Raw genomic sequence first — 16,499 nt, 5'->3', positions numbered from 1 at the left:
AGGGAACACTGAACACAGAGTAAAAAAAGGACGGTGAAAACAGAGTGAACACTGAGTACAGTGAACACAGAGAAAGCGAACACAGGAAACAGTGAACACAGAGAACACTGAAAACAGAGAACACTGAACACAGAGAACAGTGAACACAGAGAACATCGAACACAGAGAAGAGTGAACACAGAGTGAACACAAAGTGAACACTGAGTACAGTGAACACAGAGAAAGTGAACACAGGAAACAGAGAACACAGGGAACACTGAAAACAGAGAACACTGAACACAGAGAACAGTGAACACAAAGAACAGTGGTATCAGAGAACTCTGAACACAGAGAACAGCGAACAAAGAGAACAGTGAACACAGACGACACTGAACAAAGAGAACAGTGAACACAGAAAACAGTGAACACAGACAAAATGTGAACACACAGAACACTGAAAACAGAGAACACTGAACACAGAGAACACTGAACTCAGAGAACACTGAACACAGAGAACAGTGAACCCAGAGAACAGTGAAAACACAGTGAACAAAGAGAACGGTGAACACAGATTGAACACTGAGTACAGTGAACACAGAGAAAGTGAACATAGAGTGAACACTGAGAACAGAGAACACAGACAACACTGAACACAGAGAACAGTGAACATGCAGAACAATGAACACGCAGTGAACACTGAGAAGAGAGAAAACAGAGATCAGTGAACACAGAGTAAACACTGAGAACAGTGAACACAGAGAACAGTGAACACAGACAACAGTGAACACAGACAACAGTGAACAAAGAGAACGGAGAACAACGGGAGCACTAAACTGAGAGAACAGTGAAAAGAGAGAACAGTGAACCATGAGAACAGTGAATACAGAGAATAGTGAACACAGAGAACAGTGAACTCAGAGAACACTGAACACAGATTGAACACAGAGTGATCACTGAGTACAGTGACCACAGAGAAAGTGAACACAAAGTGAACACTGAGAACAGTGAACTCCGAGAACTGTGAACACAGAGTGAACAAAGAGAACGGTGAACACAGAGTCAACACTGATTACAGTGAAGACAGAGAAAGTGAACACAGAGTGATCACAGAAAACAGTGAACACAGAGAACACTGAAAACAGACAACACTGAACACAGAGAACATTGAACACATAGAACAGTGAACACAGATAACAGTGAACACAGAGAACACTGAAAATAGAGAACACTGAACACAGAGAAAAGTGAACATAGAGAACAGTGAACTCAGAGAACACTGAACACAGAGTGAACACAAAGTGAACACTGAGTACAGTGAACACAGAGAAAGTGAACACAAAGTGAACACTGAGAACAGTGAACCCAGGGAACAGTGAACACAGTGTAAACACTGAGAACAGTGAACACAGAGAAGAGTGAACACAGAGAACAGTGAACACAGAAATCGGTTGAACACAGAGAATAGTGAACACAGAGAACAGTGAACACAGAAAACAGTGAACTCAGAGAACACTGAACACAGAGTGAACACAAAGTGAACACTGAGTACAGTGAACACAGAGAAAGTGAACACAAAGTGAACACAGAGAACAGTGAACCCAGGGAACAGTGAACACAGAAAACAGTAAACACAGAGAACACTTAATACAGAGAACACTGAACACAGAGAACAGTGAATACAGAGAACAGTGAACTCAGAGAACACTGAACACAGAAAAGAGTGAACACAAAGTGAACACAGAGTGAACACTGAGAAGAGAGAAAACAGAGATCAGTGAACACAGAGTAACACTGAGAACAGCGAACACAGAGAATAGTGAATACAGACAACAGTGAACACAGACAACAGTGAACAAAGAGAACGGAGAACAACGGGAGCACTAAACTGAGAGAACAGCGAAAAGAGAGAACAGTGAACCATGAGAACAGTGAATACAGAGAATAGTGAACACAGAGAACAGTGAACACAAAAAACAGTGAACACAGAGAACACTGAAAACAGAGAACACTGAACACAGACAATAGTGAACAAGAGAACAGTGAACACAGAAAACAGTGAACACTGAGAACAGTGACCAGAGAACACTGAAAACAGAGTAAAAAAAGGGCGGTGAACACAGAGTGAACTCTGAGTACAGTGAACACAGAGAAAGTGAACAGAGAGTGAACACTGAGACCAGTGAGCACAGAGAACACTGTATGCAGAGTAAACACAGAGAACAGTGAACACAGAGAACAGTGAATACAGAAAACAGTGAACACAGAGAATAGTGAACACAGCGAACAGTGAACACAGAAAGCAGTGAACACAGAAAACACTGAAAACAGAGAACACAGAACATAGAGAACAGTGAACACAGAACAGTGAACACAGAGAATACTGAACACAGAGAACAGTGAACACAGAGAACGGAGAACACAGGGAGCACTGAACAATGAGAACAGTGAATACAGAGAATAGTGAACACAGAGAACAGTGAACACAAAAAACAATGAACTCAGAGAACCCTGAAAACAGAGAACACTGCACACGGAGAACAGTGAACACAGAAAACAGTAAACACAGAGAATAGTGAACCAGAGAACAGTGAACACAGAAAACAGTGAACACTGAGAACAGTGAACCAGAGAACAGTGAAAACAGAGAACAGTGAACACAGGGAACACTGAACACAGAGTAAAAAAAGGACTTTGAACACAGAGTGAACACTGAGTACAGTGAACACAGAGAAAGTGAACACAGGAAACAGTGAACACAGAGAACACTGATAACAGAGAACACTGAACACAGATAACAGTGAACACAGAGAACATCGAACACAGAGAACAGTGAAAACAGACAACACTGAACAAAGAGAGGAGTGAACACAGAGAAGAGTGAACAGAGAGAACAGTGAACACAGAGAAGAGTGAACAAAGAGAACAGTGAACACAGAAAACAGTGAACACAGAGAACACTGAAAACAGAGAACACTGAAAACAGAGAACACTGAACACAGAGAACACTGAACACAGAGAACAGTGAACACAGAGAACAGTGAACTCAGAGAACACTGAACACAAAGTGAACACTGAGAACAGTGAACACAGAGAAAGTGAACACAAAGTGAACACTGAGAACAGTGAACACAGAGAACAGTGAATACAGAAAAGAGTGAACACAGAGAATAGTGAACACAGAGAACAGTGAACACAGAGAACACAGGGAACACTGAAAACAATGAAAACAGAGAACACAGAACACAGAGAACAGTGAACACACAGAACAGTGAAGACAGAGAATACTGAACACAGAGAACAGTGAACACAGAGAACACAGGGAACACTGAAAACAGAGAACACTGAACACAGAGAACCGTGAACACAAAGAACAGTGGACTCAGAGAACACTGAACACAGAGAACAGCGAACAAAGAGAACAGTGAATACAAACAACACTGAACAAAGAGAACAGTGAACACAGAAAACAGTGAACACACAAAAAATGTGATCACAGAGAACACTGAAAACAGAGAACACTCAACACAGAGAACAGTGAACGCAGAGAACAGTGAACTCAGAGAACACTGAACACAAAGTGAACACTGAGAACAGTGAATACAGAGAAAGTGAACACAAAGTGAACACTGAGAACAGTGAACACAGAGAACAGTGAACACAGTGTAAACACTGAGAACAGTGAACATGGAGAACAGTGAACACAGAAATCAGTGAACAAAGAGAATACAGAAAACAGATAACACAGAACACAGAGAACAGTGAACACAGAGAACACTGAACACAGAGTGAAAAAATAGAACGGTGATCATAGAGTCAACATTGATTACTGTGAACACAGAGAATACAGGACACAGAGAACAGAGAACACAGGGAACACTGAAAACAGAGAACACTGAACACAGAGAACAGTGAACACAAAGAATAGTGGTATCAGAGAACTCTGAACACAGACAACACTGAACAAAGAGAACAGTGAACACAGACAACACTGAACAAAGAGAACAGTGAACACAGACAACACTGAACAAAGAGAACAGTGAACACAGAAAACAGTGAACACAGACAAAATGTGAACACACAGAACACTGAAAACAGAGAACACAGAGAACAGTGAACCCAGAGAACAGTGAAAACACAGTGAACAAAGAGAACAGTGAACACAGATTGAACACTGAGTACAGTGAACACAGAGAAAGTGAACATAGAGTGAACACTGAGAACAGAGAACACAGACAACACTGAACACAGAGAACAGTGAACATGCAGAACAATGAACACGCAGTGAACACTGAGAAGAGAGAAAACAGAGATCAGTGAACACAGAGTAAACACTGAGAACAGTGAACACAGACAACAGTGAACACAGACAACAGTGAACACAGACAACAGTGAACAAAGAGACCGGAGAACAACGGGAGCACTAAACTGAGAGAACAGTTAAAAGAGAGAACAGTGAACCATGAGAACAGTGAATACAGAGAATAGTGAACACAGAGAACAGTGAACACAAAAAACAGTGAACACAGAGAACACTGAAAACAGAGAACACTGAACACAGAGAAAAGTGAACACAGAGAACAGTGAACTCAGAGAACACTGAACACAGAGTGAACACAAAGAGAACACTGAGTACAGTGAACACAGAGAAAGTGAACAAAAGTGAACACTGAGAACAATGAACACAGAGAACAGTGAACACAGTGTAAACACTGAGAACAGTGAACACAGAGAACAGTGAACACAGAAATCTGTGATCACAGAGAATAGTGAACACAGAAAACACCAAAATCAGAGAACAGAGAAGACTGAAAACAGATAACACTGAACACAGAGAACAGTGAACACAGAGAACAGTGACCACAGACAACAGTGAATACAGAGTAAATAAAAGGACGGTGAACACAGAGTGAACACTGAGTACAGAGAACACAGAGAAAGTGAACAGAGAGTGAACACTGAGACCAGTGAACACAGAGAACACTGTACATAGAGAAAACACTGAGAATAGTTAACACAGAGAATAGTGAACACAGAGAACAGTGAAAACAGAGAACACAGAACACAGAGAACAGTGAACACACAGAACTGTGCACACAGAGAATACTGAACACAGAGAACAGTGAACACAGAGAACAGAGAACACAGCGAACACTGAACACAGAGAACAAAAACACAGACAACAGTGAACACAGACAACAGTGAACACAGGAAACAGTGAACACAGAGAACACTGAAAACAGAGAACACTGAACACAGAGAACAGTGAACACAGAGAACATCGAACACAGAGAACAGTGAAAACAGACAACACTGAACAAAGAGAAGAGTGAACACAGAGAACAGTGAACAGAGAGAACAGTGAACACAGAGAAGAGTGAACAAAGAGAACAGTGAACACAGAAAACAGTGAACACAGAGAACACTGAAAACAGAGAACACTGAAAACAGAGAACACTGAACACAGAGAACAGTGAACACAGAGAACAGTGAACACAGAGTGACAAAATAGAACGGTGAACACAGAGTCAACATTGATTACAGTGAACACAGAGAATACTGAACACAGAGAACAGAGAACACAGGGAACACTGAAAACAGAGAACACTGAACACAGAGAACAGTGAACACAAAGAACAGTGGTATCAGAGAACTCTGAACACAGAGAACAGCGAACAAAGAGAACAGTGAACACAGACAACACTGAACAAAGAGAACAGTGAACACAGAAAACAGTGAACACAGACAAAATGTGAACACACAGAACACTGAAAACAGAGAACACTGAACAGAGAGAACACTGAACTCAGAGAACACTGAACACAGAGAACAGTGAACCCAGAGAACAGTGAAAACACAGTGAACAAAGAGAACGGTGAACACAGATTGAACACTGAGTACAGTGAACACAGAGAAAGTGAACATAGAGTGAACACTGAGAACAGAGAACACAGACAACACTGAACACAGAGAACAGTGAACATGCAGAACAATGAACACGCAGTGAACACTGAGAAGAGAGAAAACAGAGATGAGTGAACACAGAGTAAACACTGAGAACAGTGAACACAGACAACAGTGAACACAGACAAAATGTGAACACACAGAACACTGAAAACAGAGAACACAGAGAACAGTGAACCCAGAGAACAGTGAAAACACAGTGAACAAAGAGAACAGTGAACACAGATTGAACACTGAGTACAGTGAACACAGAGAAAGTGAACATAGAGTGAACACTGAGAACAGAGAACACAGACAACACTGAACACAGAGAACAGTGAACATGCAGAACAATGAACACGCAGTGAACACTGAGAAGAGAGAAAACAGAGATCAGTGAACACAGAGTAAACACTGAGAACAGTGAACACAGACAACAGTGAACACAGACAACAGTGAACACAGACAACAGTGAACAAAGAGACCGGAGAACAACGGGAGCACTAAACTGAGAGAACAGTTAAAAGAGAGAACAGTGAACCATGAGAACAGTGAATACAGAGAATAGTGAACACAGAGAACAGTGAACACAGAGAACACTGAAAACAGAGAACACTGAACACAGAGAAAAGTGAACACAGAGAACAGTGAACTCAGAGAACACTGAACACAGAGTGAACACAAAGAGAACACTGAGTACAGTGAACACAGAGAAAGTGAACAAAAGTGAACACTGAGAACAATGAACACAGAGAACAGTGAACACAGTGTAAACACTGAGAACAGTGAACACAGAGAACAGTGAACACAGAAATCTGTGATCACAGAGAATAGTGAACACAGAAAACACCAAAATCAGAGAACAGAGAAGACTGAAAACAGATAACACTGAACACAGAGACCAGTGAACACAGAGAACAGTGACCACAGACAACAGTGAATACAGAGTAAATAAAAGGACGGTGAACACAGAGTGAACACTGAGTACAGAGAACACAGAGAAAGTGAACAGAGAGTGAACACTGAGACCAGTGAACACAGAGAACACTGTACATAGAGAAAACACTGAGAATAGTTAACACAGAGAATAGTGAACACAGAGAACAGTGAAAACAGAGAACACAGAACACAGAGAACAGTGAACACACAGAACAGTGCACACAGAGAATACTGAACACAGAGAACAGTGAACACAGAGAACAGAGAACACAGCGAACACTGAACACAGAGAACAAAAACACAGACAACAGTGAACACAGACAACAGTGAACACAGGAAACAGTGAACACAGAGAACACTGAAAACAGAGAACACTGAACACAGAGAACAGTGAACACAGAGAACATCGAACACAGAGAACAGTGAAAACAGACAACACTGAACAAAGAGAAGAGTGAACACAGAGAACAGTGAACAGAGAGAACAGTGAACACAGAGAAGAGTGAACAAAGAGAACAGTGAACACAGAAAACAGTGAACACAGAGAACACTGAAAACAGAGAACACTGAAAACAGAGAACACTGAACACAGAGAACAGTGAACACAGAGAACAGTGAACTCAGAGAACACTGAACACAGAGAAGAGTGAACACAGAGTGAACACAAAGTGAACACTGAATACAGTGAACACAGAGAAAGTGAACACAAAGTGAACACTGAGAACAGTGAACACAGAGAACAGTGAACACAGAAATCGGTAAACACTGAGAACAGTGAACACAGAGAACAGTGAACACAGAGAACAGTGAACACAGAAATCAGTGAACACAGAGAATACAGAAAACAGATAACACTAAACACAGAGAACAGTGAACACAGAGAACACTGAACACAGAGTGAAAAAATAGAACGGTGAACACAGAGTCAACATTGATTACAGTGAACACAGAGAATACTGAACACAGAGAACAGAGAACACAGGGAACACTGAAAACAGAGAACACTGAACACAGAGAACAGTGAACACAAAGAACAGTGGTATCAGAGAACTCTGAACACAGAGAACAGCGAACAAAGAGAACAGTGAACACAGACAACACTGAACAAAGAGAACAGTGAACACAGACAACACTGAACAAAGAGAACAGTGAACACAGAAAACAGTGAACACAGACAAAATGTGAACACACAGAACACTGAAAACAGAGAACACAGAGAACAGTGAACCCAGAGAACAGTGAAAACACAGTGAACAAAGAGAACAGTGAACACAGATTGAACACTGAGTACAGTGAACACAGAGAAAGTGAACATAGAGTGAACACTGAGAACAGAGAACACAGACAACACTGAACACAGAGAACAGTGAACATGCAGAACAATGAACACGCAGTGAACACTGAGAAGAGAGAAAACAGAGATCAGTGAACACAGAGTAAACACTGAGAACAGTGAACACAGACAACAGTGAACACAGACAACAGTGAACACAGACAACAGTGAACAAAGAGACCGGAGAACAACGGGAGCACTAAACTGAGAGAACAGTTAAAAGAGAGAACAGTGAACCATGACAACAGTGAATACAGAGAATAGTGAACACAGAGAACAGTGAACACAAAAAACAGTGAACACAGAGAACACTGAAAACAGAGAACACTGAACACAGAGAAAAGTGAACACAGAGAACAGTGAACTCAGAGAACACTGAACACAGAGTGAACACAAAGAGAACACTGAGTACAGTGAACACAGAGAAAGTGAACAAAAGTGAACACTGAGAACAATGAACACAGAGAACAGTGAACACAGTGTAAAGACTGAGAACAGTGAACACAGAGAACAGTGAACACAGAAATCTGTGATCACAGAGAATAGTGAACACAGAAAACACCAAAATCAGTGAGCAGAGAAGACTGAAAACAGATAACACTGAACACAGAGACCAGTGAACACAGAGAACAGTGACCACAGACAACAGTGAATACAGAGTAAATAAAAGGACGGTGAACACAGAGTGAACACTGAGTACAGAGAACACAGAGAAAGTGAACAGAGAGTGAACACTGAGACCAGTGAACACAGAGAACACTGTACATAGAGAAAACACTGAGAACAGTTAACACAGAGAATAGTGAACACAGAGAACAGTGAAAACAGAGAACACAGAACACAGAGAACAGTGAACACACAGAACAGTGCACACAGAGAATACTGAACACAGAGAACAGTGAACACAGAGAACAGAGAACACAGCGAACACTGAACACAGAGAACAAAAACACAGACAACAGTGAACACAGACAACAGTGAACACAGGAAACAGTGAACACAGAGAACACTGAAAACAGAGAACACTGAACACAGAGAACAGTGAACACAGAGAACATCGAACACAGAGAACAGTGAAAACAGACAACACTGAACAAAGAGAAGAGTGAACACAGAGAACAGTGAACAGAGAGAACAGTGAACACAGAGAAGAGTGAACAAAGAGAACAGTGAACACAGAAAACAGTGAACACAGAGAACACTGAAAACAGAGAACACTGAAAAAAGAGAACACTGAACACAGAGAACAGTGAACACAGAGAACAGTGAACTCAGAGAACACTGAACACAGAGAAGAGTGAACACAGAGTGAACACAAAGTGAACACTGAATACAGTGAACACAGAGAATGTGAACACAAAGTGAACACTGAGAACAGTGAACACAGAGAACAGTGAACACAGAAATCGGTAAACACTGAGAACAGTGAACACAGAGAACAGTGAACACAGAGAACAGTGAACACAGAAATCAGTGAACACAGAGAATACAGAAAACAGATAACACTGAACACAGAGAACAGTGAACACAGAGAACACTGAACACAGAGTGAAAAAATAGAACGGTGAACACAGAGTCAACATTGATTACAGTGAACACAGAGAATACTGAACACAGAGAACAGAGAACACAGGGAACACTGAAAACAGAGAACACTGAACACAGAGAACAGTGAACACAAAGAACAGTGGTATTAGAGAACTCTGAACACAGAGAACAGCGAACAAAGAGAACAGTGAACACAGACAACACTGAACAAAGAGAACAGTGAACACAGAAAACAGTGAACACAGACAAAATGTGAACACACAGAACACTGAAAACAGAGAACACTGAACACAGAGAACACTGAACTCAGAGAACACTGAACACAGAGAACAGTGAACCCAGAGAACAGTGAAAACACAGTGAACAAAGAGAACGGTGAACACAGATTGAACACTGAGTACAGTGAACACAGAGAAAGTGAACATAGAGTGAACACTGAGAACAGAGAACATAGACAACACTGAACACAGAGAAAAGTGAACATGCAGAACAATGAACACGCAGTGAACACTGAGAAGAGAGAAAACAGAGATCAGTGAACACAGAGTAAACACTGAGAACAGTGAACACAGACAACAGTGAACACAGACAACAGTGAACACAGACAACAGTGAACAAAGAGAACGGAGAACAACGGGAGCACTAAACTGAGAGAACAGTGAAAAGAGAGAACAGTGAACCATGAGAACAGTGAATACAGAGAATAGTGAACACAGAGAACAGTGAACTCAGAGAACACTGAACACAGATTGAACACAGAGTGATCACTGAGTACAGTGACCACAGAGAAAGTGAACACAAAGTGAACACTGAGAACAGTGAACACCGAGAACTGTGAACACAGAGTGAACAAAGAGAACGGTGAACACAGAGTCAACACTGATTACAGTGAAGACAGAGAAAGTGAACACAGAGTGATCACAGAAAACAGTGAACACAGAGAACACTGAAAACAGACAACACTGAACACAGAGAACATTGAACACAGAGAACAGTGAACACAGATAACAGTGAACACAGAGAACACTGAAAATAGAGAACACTGAACACAGAGAAAAGTGAACATAGAGAACAGTGAACTCAGAGAACACTGAACACAGAGTGAACACAAAGTGAACACTGAGTACAGTGAACACAGAGAAAGTGAACACATAGTGAACACTGAGAACAGTGAACCCAGGGAACAGTGAACACAGTGTAAACACTGAGAACAGTGAACACAGAGAAGAGTGAACACAGAGAACAGTGAACACAGAAATCGGTTGAACACAGAGAATAGTGAACACAGAGAACAGTGAACATAGAAAACAGTGAACTCAGAGAACACTGAACACAGAGTGAACACAAAGTGAACACTGAGTACAGTGATCACAGAGAAAGTGAACACAAAGTGAACACAGAGAACAGTGAACCCAGGGAACAGTGAACACAGAAAACAGTAAACACAGAGAACACTTAATACAGAGAACACTGAACACAGAGAACAGTGAATACAGAGAACAGTGAACTCAGAGAACACTGAACACAGAAAAGAGTGAACACAAATTGAACACAGAGTGAACACTGAGTACAGGGAACACAGAAAAAGTGAACACTGAGAAGAGAGAAAACAGAGATCAGTGAACACAGAGTAAACACTGAGAACAGTGAACACAGAGAACAGTGAATACAGACAACAGTGAACACAGACAACAGTGAACAAGAGAACAGTGAACACAGAAAACAGTGAACACTGAGAACAGTGACCAGAGAACACTGAAAACAGAGTAAAAAAAGGACGGTGAACACAGAGTGAACACTGAGTACAGTGAACACAGAGAAAGTGAACAGAGAGTGAACACTGAGAACAGTGAACACAGAGAACAGTGAACACAGAGAACAGTGAACACAGAGAACAGTGAATACAGAAAACAGTGAACACAGAGAATAGTGAACACAGCGAACAGTGAACACAGAAAGCAGTGAACACAGAAAACACTGAAAACAGAGAACACAGAACATAGAGAACAGTGATCACACAGAACAGTGAACACAGAGAATACTGAACACAGAGAACAGTGAACACAGAGAACGGAGAACACAGGGAGCACTGAACAATGAGAACAGTGAATACAGAGAATAGTGAACACAGAGAACAGTGAACACAAAAAACAATGAACTCAGAGAACCCTGAAAACAGACAACACTGCACACGGAGAACAGTGAACACAGAAAACAGTAAACACAGAGAACAGTGAACCAGAGAACAGTGAAAACAGAAAACAGTGAACACTGAGAACAGTGAACCAGAGAACAGTGAAAACAGAGAACAGTAAACACAGGGAACACTGAACACAGAGTAAAAAAAGGACGGTGAAAACAGAGTGAACACTGAGTACAGTGAACACAGAGAAAGCGAACACAGGAAACAGTGAACACAGAGAACACTGAAAACAGAGAACACTGAACACAGAGAACAGTGAACACAGAGAACATCGAACACAGAGAAGAGTGAACACAGAGTGAACACAAAGTGAACACTGAGTACAGTGAACACAGAGAAAGTGAACACAGGAAACAGAGAACACAGGGAACACTGAAAACAGAGAACACTGAACACAGAGAACAGTGAACACAAAGAACAGTGGTATCAGAGAACTCTGAACACAGAGAACAGCGAACAAAGAGAACAGTGAACACAGACGACACTGAACAAAGAGAACAGTGAACACAGAAAACAGTGAACACAGACAAAATGTGAACACACAGAACACTGAAAACAGAGAACACTGAACACAGAGAACACTGAACTCAGAGAACACTGAACACAGAGAACAGTGAACCCAGAGAACAGTGAAAACACAGTGAACAAAGAGAACGGTGAACACAGATTGAACACTGAGTACAGTGAACACAGAGAAAGTGAACATAGAGTGAACACTGAGAACAGAGAACACAGACAACACTGAACACAGAGAACAGTGAACATGCAGAACAATGAACACGCAGTGAAGACTGAGAAGAGAGAAAACAGAGATCAGTGAACACAGAGTAAACACTGAGAACAGTGAACACAGAGAACAGTGAACACAGACAACAGTGAACACAGACAACAGTGAACAAAGAGAACGGAGAACAACGGGAGCACTAAACTGAGAGAACAGTGAAAAGAGAGAACAGTGAACCATGAGAACAGTGAATACAGAGAATAGTGAACACAGAGAACAGTGAACTCAGAGAACACTGAACACAGATTGAACACAGAGTGATCACTGAGTACAGTGACCACAGAGAAAGTGAACACAAAGTGAACACTGAGAACAGTGAACACCGAGAACTGTGAACACAGAGTGAACAAAGAGAACGGTGAACACAGAGTCAACACTGATTACAGTGAAGACAGAGAAAGTGAACACAGAGTGATCACAGAAAACAGTGAACACAGAGAACACTGAAAACAGACAACACTGAACACAGAGAACATTGAACACAGAGAACAGTGAACACAGAGAACAGTGAACACAGAGAACACTGAAAATAGAGAACACTGAACACAGAGAAAAGTGAACATAGAGAACAGTGAACTCAGAGAACACTGAACACAGAGTGAACACAAAGTGAACACTGAGTACAGTGAACACAGAGAAAGTGAACACAAAGTGAACACTGAGAACAGTGAACCCAGGGAACAGTGAACACAGAAAACAGTAAACACAGAGAACACTTAATACAGAGAACACTGAACACAGAGAACAGTGAATACAGAGAACAGTGAACTCAGAGAACACTGAACACAGAAAAGAGTGAACACAAAGTGAGCACAGAGTGAACACTGAGAAGAGAGAAAACAGAGATCAGTGAACACAGAGTAACACTGAGAACAGCGAACACAGAGAACAGTGAATACAGACAACAGTGAACACAGACAACAGTGAACAAAGAGAACGGAGAACAACGGGAGCACTAAACTGAGAGAACAGCGAAAAGAGAGAACAGTGAACCATGAGAACAGTGAATACAGAGAATAGTGAACACAGAGAACAGTGAACACAAAAAACAGTGAACACAGAGAACACTGAAAACAGAGAACACTGAACACAGACAATAGTGAACAAGAGAACAGTGAACACAGAAAACAGTGAACACTGAGAACAGTGACCAGAGAACACTGAAAACAGAGTAAAAAAAGGACGGTGAACACAGAGTGAACTCTGAGTACAGTGAACACAGAGAAAGTGAACAGAGAGTGAACACTGAGACCAGTGAGCACAGAGAACACTGTACGCAGAGTAAACACAGAGAACAGTGAACACAGAGAACAGTGAATACAGAAAACAGTGAACACAGAGAATAGTGAACACAGCGAACAGTGAACACAGAAAGCAGTGAACACAGAAAACACTGAAAACAGAGAACACAGAACATAGAGAACAGTGAACACAGAACAGTGAACACAGAGAATACTGAACACAGAGAACAGTGAACACAGAGAACGGAGAACACAGGGAGCACTGAACAATGAGAACAGTGAATACAGAGAATAGTGAACACAGAGAACAGTGAACACAAAAAACAATGAACTCAGAGAACCCTGAAAACAGAGAACACTGCACACGGAGAACAGTGAACACAGAAAACAGTAAACACAGAGAATAGTGAACCAGAGAACAGTGAACACAGAAAACAGTGAACACTGAGAACAGTGAACCAGAGAACAGTGAAAACAGAGAACAGTGAACACAGGGAACACTGAACACAGAGTAAAAAAAGGACTTTGAACACAGAGTGAACACTGAGTACAGTGAACACAGAGAAAGTGAACACAGGAAACAGTGAACACAGAGAACACTGAAAACAGAGAACACTGAACACAGAGAACAGTGAACACAGAGAACATCGAACACAGAGAACAGTGAAAACAGACAACACTGAACAAAGAGAAGAGTGAACACAGAGAAGAGTGAACAGAGAGAACAGTGAACACAGAGAAGAGTGAACAAAGAGAACAGTGAACACAGAAAACAGTGAACACTGAGAACACTGAAAACAGAGAACACTGAAAACAGAGAACACTGAACACAGAGAACACTGAACACAGAGAACAGTGAAAACAGAGAACAGTGAACACAGGGAACACTGAACACAGAGTAAAAAAAGGACTTTGAACACAGAGTGAACACTGAGTACAGTGAACACAGAGAAAGTGAACACTGGAAACAGTGAACACAGAGAACACTGAAAACAGAGAACACTGAACACAGAGAACAGTGAACACAGAGAACATCGAACACAGAGAACAGTGAAAACAGACAACACTGAACAAAGAGAAGAGTGAACACAGAGAAGAGTGAACAGAGAGAACAGTGAACACAGAGAAGAGTGAACAAAGAGAACAGTGAACACAGAAAACAGTGAACACAGAGAACACTGAAAACAGAGAACACTGAACACAGAGAACACTGAACACAGAGAACAGTGAACACAGAGAACAGTGAACTCAGAGAACACTGAACACAAAGTGAACACTGAGAACAGTGAACACAGAGAAAGTGAACACAAAGTGAACACTGAGAACAGTGAACACAGAGAACAGTGAATACAGAAAAGAGTGAACACAGAGAATAGTGAACACAGAGAACAGTGAACACAGAGAACACAGGGAACACTGAAAACACTGAAAACAGAGAACACAGAACATAGAGAACAGTGAACACAGAACAGTGAACACAGAGGATACTGAACACAGAGAACAGTGAACACAGAGAACGGAGAACACAGGGAGCACTGAACAATGAGAACAGTGAATACAGAGAATAGTGAACACAGAGAACAGTGAACACAAAAAACAATGAACTCAGAGAACCCTGAAAACAGAGAACACTGCACACGGAGAACAGTGAACACAGAAAACAGTAAACACAGAGAATAGTGAACCAGAGAACAGTGAACACAGAAAACAGTGAACACTGAGAACAGTGAACCAGAGAACAGTGAAAACAGAGAACAGTGAACACAGGGAACACTGAACACAGAGTAAAAAAAGGACTTTGAACACAGAGTGAACACTGAGTACAGTGAACACAGAGAAAGTGAACACAGGAAACAGTGAACACAGAGAACACTGAAAACAGAGAACACTGAACACAGAGAACAGTGAACACAGAGAACATCGAACACAGAGAACAGTGAAAACAGACAACACTGAACAAAGAGAAGAGTGAACACAGAGAAGAGTGAACAGAGAGAACAGTGAACACAGAGAAGAGTGAACAAAGAGAACAGTGAACACAGAAAACAGTGAACACTGAGAACACTGAAAACAGAGAACACTGAAAACAGAGAACACTGAACACAGAGAACACTGAACACAGAGAACAGTGAACACAGAGAACAGTGAACACAGGGAACACTGAACACAGAGTAAAAAAAGGACTTTGAACACAGAGTGAACACTGAGTACAGTGAACACAGAGAAAGTGAACACAGGAAACAGTGAACACAGAGAACACTGAAAACAGAGAACACTGAACACAGAGAACAGTGAACACAGAGAACATCGAACACAGAGAACAGTGAAAACAGACAACACTGAACAAAGAGAAGAGTGAACACAGAGAAGAGTGAACAGAGAGAACAGTGAACACAGAGAAGAGTGAACAAAGAGAACAGTGAACACAGAAAACAGTGAACACAGAGAACACTGAAAACAGAGAACACTGAAAACAGAGAACACTGAACACAGAGAACACTGAACACAGAGAACAGTGAACACAGAGAACAG

The sequence above is a fragment of the Chiloscyllium plagiosum genome, unplaced genomic scaffold (genome assembly GCF_037043375.1).
Source record: "Chiloscyllium plagiosum isolate Xiang-an unplaced genomic scaffold, Cpla_swu_hap1 HiC_scaffold_31, whole genome shotgun sequence".
In the NCBI taxonomy this organism is placed as follows: Eukaryota; Metazoa; Chordata; class Chondrichthyes; order Orectolobiformes; family Hemiscylliidae; genus Chiloscyllium; species Chiloscyllium plagiosum.
Note: the sequence above shows the minus strand (reverse complement) of the source record.